Genomic DNA, 5,942 nt, shown 5'->3' on the forward strand with positions numbered 1-5,942 from the left:
TATTATTATTGTTATTATTATTATTATTATTATTATTATTATTATTATTATTATTATTATTATTATTATTATTATTATTATTATTATTATTATTATTATTATTATTATTATTATTATTTACATTATTATTTACATTATTATTTTCAATATTAGCAGCAGCAATAGCATATTCGAGTTGTAGCAGATTAGGAAGAAAATTACCGCCACTACCACTACTACTGCAACCTGTACTACCACCACCAGCACCACCACTACAACAACTACCACCACCACCACTACAACAACCACCACCACCACCACTACAACCACCACCACCACTACAACCACCACCACCACCACCACCACCACCACTACAACAACCACCACCACCACACAGCAGCAGCAGTGGTAGCAGCGGCGGCACCAGTAGCGGCAACATTCCCTTTCCCTTCACTCCTCGGTAGTATAGTGGTTAGTATCCCCGCCTGTCACGCGGGAGACCGGGGTTCGATTCCCCGCCGGGGAGGACCAAAGTTTTATTACCTAAGAGATCAGTGTCAGTGCTTCCTTGGGTCAACACACGCCCTCCTCAGCACCCCTCATACTTATACACAGGTGATCACGCCTCACACCTGGGAACACGCTGCTGCCCTGCCCCAATTATTATTATAGAAGAGGAGAGAGGAGAGGAGAGGAGGGGAGAGGGAGGTAAACGGAAGGAAAGCAGGATAAAAAGGAAGAGAGGAAGAGGAAGAGCCCACAACGCACCCTGCCTCAGGACATCTCATATAGAAGAGGAGGAGGAATTAAAAGATTATTTGTAAGGAAGATAAGCTTTTGGTGCTTGGGTGGTGGTGACGGTGGTGGTAGTGGTGTTGATGGTGGTGGTAGTGGTGTTGATGGTGGTGATGGTGGTGATGGTGGTGGTTGACATTTTTATGGAGGTGGAGAGAGTGGAAGAGGACATGTTAGTATAGTGGAGAGAGAGGTGGTGGAGCTAATGAAAATATGGAGAGAGAGAGCTAATGAAAATGGAGGAGGAAAGGAGAAGTGATAGTGAGGTGTCATGGATGGTCAGGGAGGGAGGAGGAGGAGGAGGACGAGGAGGAGGAGGGGGAGGAGGCGGTGATGCTGTCTCCCTGATAAACGGGTTAGAGAGAGAGACCGGTGTTCGCGGGCAATAACCTTATTATCCAAACCCCTTCCCTTCCGATTACCTCCCTCTCCTCTCCTCTCCTCTCCTCTTCTCTTCTCTTCTCTTCTCTTCTCTTCTCTTCTCTTCTCTTCTTTTCTCTTGTCTTCTCCTCTTCTCTTCTCTTGTCTTGTCTTGTCTTGTCTTGTCTTGTCTCCTCTCCTCTCCTCTCCTCTCCTCTCCTCTCCTCTTCTCTTCTCTTCTCTTCTCTCCTTTCTTCTGCTATCTCATTTTCTTCTCCTGTCTTTTCCTTTCTCTGTCTCTTCCTTTTTACCCTGCTTTCGTTCCGTTTACCTCCCTCTCTTCTTATCTTCTCTCCTCTTCTCTCTCCTCTCTTCTCATCTCTTCTTTCCTCTATCTTCTCTACTTTTCTCTCCTCTCATCCCTTTCTTTTGTCTTCCTTTTCAGTCTCCTTCCCTTTCGGCTATCTTCCTCTCCTCTTCTCTTCTCCCTTCACTCCTCTTCTCTTTTCTCCTTTCCTCTCTTCTCCTCTCCACACTCTCCTTTCCTCTGTGTCCCATCCATTTTATCCTTCTTCTCATTCTCTTCACACTCTCCATTTTCTTCTATACATCACCTCTATTTTCTTTCTTTGGTCATCTTTTATTTGCCTCTCTTCCTCGTCCTCTATATCTTCCCTTCTGCACTTCTCTTGGTTTTGTGGTCCATATTTTTAAACATTTCTGCGTGCAAGTACACACGTTTGACAAGGCTTTCCTAGGAGTTGTGTATTTTCCAAGGGTAGTGGGAGAGGCGACAATGGAGAGGAAAGGAGAGGACGAAGAATAGGAAGAAACGAAGAGGAAGAGGAGGAAGAAGAAAAGAATTAGAAAGAGTGAAGTGAGAGGGTAAAAGAAGGAAAGAAAAGGGGAACAGAGAAAAGAAGGATAAAAGAATGCCCTGGTGGTAGTTTGACAAAGCTTCTGTACCACGACCGTGAAAGAATAATGCTCATGGGAGTGCGATATATTTCATTTTGACCTTTGGAAATAGTTGATGGGAAAGGAGGAAGGGTCGGGAAGTATATAATCTCCTTCTTTTCACATTGTTTTCTCTTCTTCCTCGGTTTATTATAGTTATCCTTAATAATTTTTTTTTCTTTGATCCTTTCCGCTAATCGCCTCTCACACCTTTCTCTATTATCCTATTTCCCCTTTTTTCCTCTTCTTTCAACTCCTCTACTCTTTCCTGTCTACTTTTCCTTACTCTCTTTCCTTTGTCTTTATCTCTTCTCCTCTCTCCTCTCTTCTTTTTTCCTCTAATCTCCTCTCACACCTTTCTCTATTGTCCTATCCTCTTTTTGCTATTCACATTTCCCCTTTTTTCCTCTCCTTTTAACTCCTCTACTCTTTCCTATCCTCTCTCCTACCCTCTCTTTCCTCTGTCTTTATCTCTTCTCTCTCCTCTTTTCTTGTTTCCTTTGATCCTTTCCTCTCACACCTTTCTTTATTATCCTATCCTCTTTTTTCACATTTCCCCATTTTCCTCTCCTTTTAACTCCTCTACTCTTTCCTATCCACTCTTCTCTCTTTCCTTTGTCTTTATCTCTCTTCTCCTTTCTTCTTTTTCTCTAATCTCTTCTCACCTCTCTATTATCCTATCCTCTTTTCTCATATTTCTCCTTTTCCTCTCCTTTCAAATCCTCTACTCTTTCCTATCCACTTTTCTTCCCTCTCTTTCCTTTGTCTTTATCTCTTCTCTCTCCTCTTCTTTTTTCCTCTAATCTCCTCTCACACTTTTCTCTATTGTCTTATCCTCTTTTCTCTTCACATTTCCCGTGTTTCCTCTCCTTTCAACTCTTTTACTCTTTCCTATCCATTCTTTTTCCCTTCCTTTCCTTTGTCTTTATCTCTTTTCCTTTCTCCTCTTCTCTATTTTCCTCTAATCTCCTCTCCTTCTTTCCTCTCATTTCTCCTCTCCTCCTCCTCCCTAATCTCCTCTCCTTCTTTCCTCTCATTTCTCCTCTCCTCCTCCTCCTTTTTTCTTTCCTCTCTCCTCTCCTCTATTTTCCTCTAATCTCCTCTCCTTCTTTCCTCTCATTTCTCCTCTCCTCCTTCTCCTTTTTTCTTTCCTCTCCACTATTCTTCTTTCCTCATCTAATCTTCTCTTTTATCCTCTCTGTCCTCTCCTCCAGTCTCCTCGTTTTCCCTCTCCTTCCTTCTCTCTTCTCATATTCTCTTTTCTTCTTCTCACAACTATTTCTCGTCTCATCTGTTTCATTCCTCTGTATCTTTTGATCTCTTCACCTGTTGATTTTCCTTACTAATTAATGACTTACCTCCAATAATTGATGTCTTTTGGGGGGATGTGTTTCTTTTGTGTTTCTGTTGGTCTGCGTTGTGTTCTTTTTAGCATTTGAGTATTTGTGATAGAGATAATGGAATAAAGAAAAAAAGGAACTAAATGGAAGATAAGGTATTGGGAAAGAAGAATAAAGACAGATAATGGAAAAGAAAACGAAAGATAAAGAAGTGGAGAAAAGAAAAAGAAGTGTATGAAAGATAATAAAGGAAGTAAAAGAAAAGGAACATATAGTAAAGGAAGGAAGAGGCAGAGATGTGAGGAACAAATTAAAAGAGAAGGGAGAATGAAGAAAGGAAAAAAGATAGGAAAAAAGAACAGAGAGAGAGAGAGAGAGAGAGAGAGAGAGAGAGAGAGAGAGAGAGAGAGAGAGAGAGAGAGAGAGAGAGAGAGAGAGAGAGAGAATACAATCCCACCTCACCTTTACCTTTACGAAATAGATCTCTCCAAGGTTTAAGATTTTACCTGTGCGTGTGTCCTCCTCCTCCTCCTCCTCCTCCTCCTTGTGTGTGTCCTCCTCCGCCACCCCTTCGTCTTCCTCTTCCTCTTCCTCCTTATTGCTCTTTCATTAGTTTGACTTACCTGTGTGTGTGTGTGTGTGTGTGTGTGTGTGTGTGTGTGTGTGTGTGTGTGTGTTATTGTACTCACTATAATCATTTTTGCTTGTTTAATTGCTTATCTATTTATGCATTTACTTTACTTTGTTAGGTATTTATTTATTATTTCTAGTTTTCATTTCGCGTCTTTCTTACTTCCGTTTTATCCTACTTCCCATTCTTCCTTCCTTCCCTTCTTCCTTTTCCGTCCTTTCATGGTTTCCTCCCTTCCTTCTTCTCCCGCATATTTTTTCCTTCCCGTCTGTCTTTCATTTTTCTTGATTACTTCGTTTATTTCTTCTTTTCCTGCCTCCTATCTCTTCTAACTTTCTTTCTACCTTCCTTCCTTCCTTCCTTTCTTCCTTCCTTCCTTCCTTCCTTCCCTCCTTCCTTCCTTCCTTCCTTCCTCACCCCATCCACGCTTACTTCTTTTTCTTCCTTCCTTCCTCCCTTCCTTCCTTTCTTCCTTCCTTCCTTCCTTCCATTCTTCCTACATTCCTTTCTCTCTTCATTTATTCTTTCTTATTTTGTTTCTTTTCCTCTCTACCTTTTTTCGTTGATCCGGTGAGTAAAAAAAAGGAGTAAACTGGGAAGAAATACGTTTAATGGGGCTGAGGGATTAGAGAAAGGGTCAGAGAGAGAGAGAGAGAGAGAGAGAGAGAGAGAGATGGCAGGGACAGTGGCAGGGGTGGTGACAGGGCTCATCAAATACAGTTTCAGGGGTGATAGCAAGGTTTGACAGGGGTTGGAAGGGGATGGGAAAGATTGACAGAGGGTGGCAGGAGTAGTGATGAGGTAAGAACAGGGCTGGCAGGGGTGGTATCAGGAGTGGAGGCAGGGGTGAGAGAAGGGGTGGCAGGGGTGGCAAGGTGTGGAGGTAGGTGTAACAGGGATGGAAGAGGTTACGGACGGCAGGGTATAGCAGGAACATGGCAAGATAAATAATAAGGTTGGCAGGGATGATGGCAGGGACTTTGGTATTGTTAGCAGGGGTGATGGTAGAGGGTGGCAGGGTGTGGCTGAAGGAGCTATTGGAATGGAAGGGGTTGGCAGGGGCTCGCAGAAATAATAACAAGGGAAGTCAAAAGGTGTGCAGGGGCTTTGGCAGGGTAGGCAGGGGTGATGGCAGGGGTTGACAGGATGTGATTGCAGGGGTAAAGAGTTATGAGAAGGATTGACAGAGTGTAGCAGGGTAGAAAGAATAATGGTAAGAGAAGGGTATGTAGGGATAGTGGCAGGGTTGGCAGGGGTGATGGCAGGGGCTGACAGGATGTGATTGCAGGAGTAAAGAGTTGTGGGAAAGATTGACAGAGTGTAGCAGGGTAGAGGGAATAATGGTAAGGGAAGGGTATGCAGGGATAGTGGCAGTGTTGACAGGGGTAATGGTAGGGACTGACAGGATGTGATTGCAGAAATGATTAAGATTGGAAAGGGTTGGCAGAGAATGGTAGAAATAATGGCAGATTAGTAAAAGTCTTGGCAGGGGATTTGGCAGGGGTGACGGCAGGGGTGACTGCAGGGGTTGGCAGGGGTTTCCTTAATAGCTTCCTTCCCCTAATGAGTTAAAGGCAATTAAGTCGACACTGCCTTCACCCTCCACCTAATGAGTCCAACAGGGGGGCCCCCTCTCCCAATCCTCCTTCCCTCCCCTCCCCCTTCCTGCTTTCCCCCCTCCGTATCCCCCCCGTTATCCTTCCCTCTGAATGCTAACCCATCCTCCTCCTCCTCCTCCTCCTTCTCCTCCATCCTTTTCCTTCCTTCACATCTTTCACTCATTTTTTTTCCTCCCTTCCTTCCTCACATGTTTTCTCTCTTCTTCAGTGTCACGAAATATATATAGAAACTTTAATTTGGTTTCAGTGAGTGTGTGCATG

At 43.6% G+C, this 5,942-nt stretch overlaps 1 non-coding gene across 1 annotated transcript; it reads left to right on the plus strand.

Moving 5' to 3' along the window:
• Nucleotides 1–433: 433 nt before the first annotated feature.
• Trnad-guc (transfer RNA aspartic acid (anticodon GUC)) lies at nt 434–505 on the plus strand. Its single transcript has one exon. It is a non-coding gene; the product is annotated as a tRNA-Asp (tRNA).
• The last annotated feature ends 5,437 nt before the right edge of the window (nt 506–5,942 follow it).

Source organism: Eriocheir sinensis, chromosome 13 (genome assembly GCF_024679095.1).
Source record: "Eriocheir sinensis breed Jianghai 21 chromosome 13, ASM2467909v1, whole genome shotgun sequence".
Lineage (NCBI taxonomy): Eukaryota > Metazoa > Arthropoda > Malacostraca > Decapoda > Varunidae > Eriocheir > Eriocheir sinensis.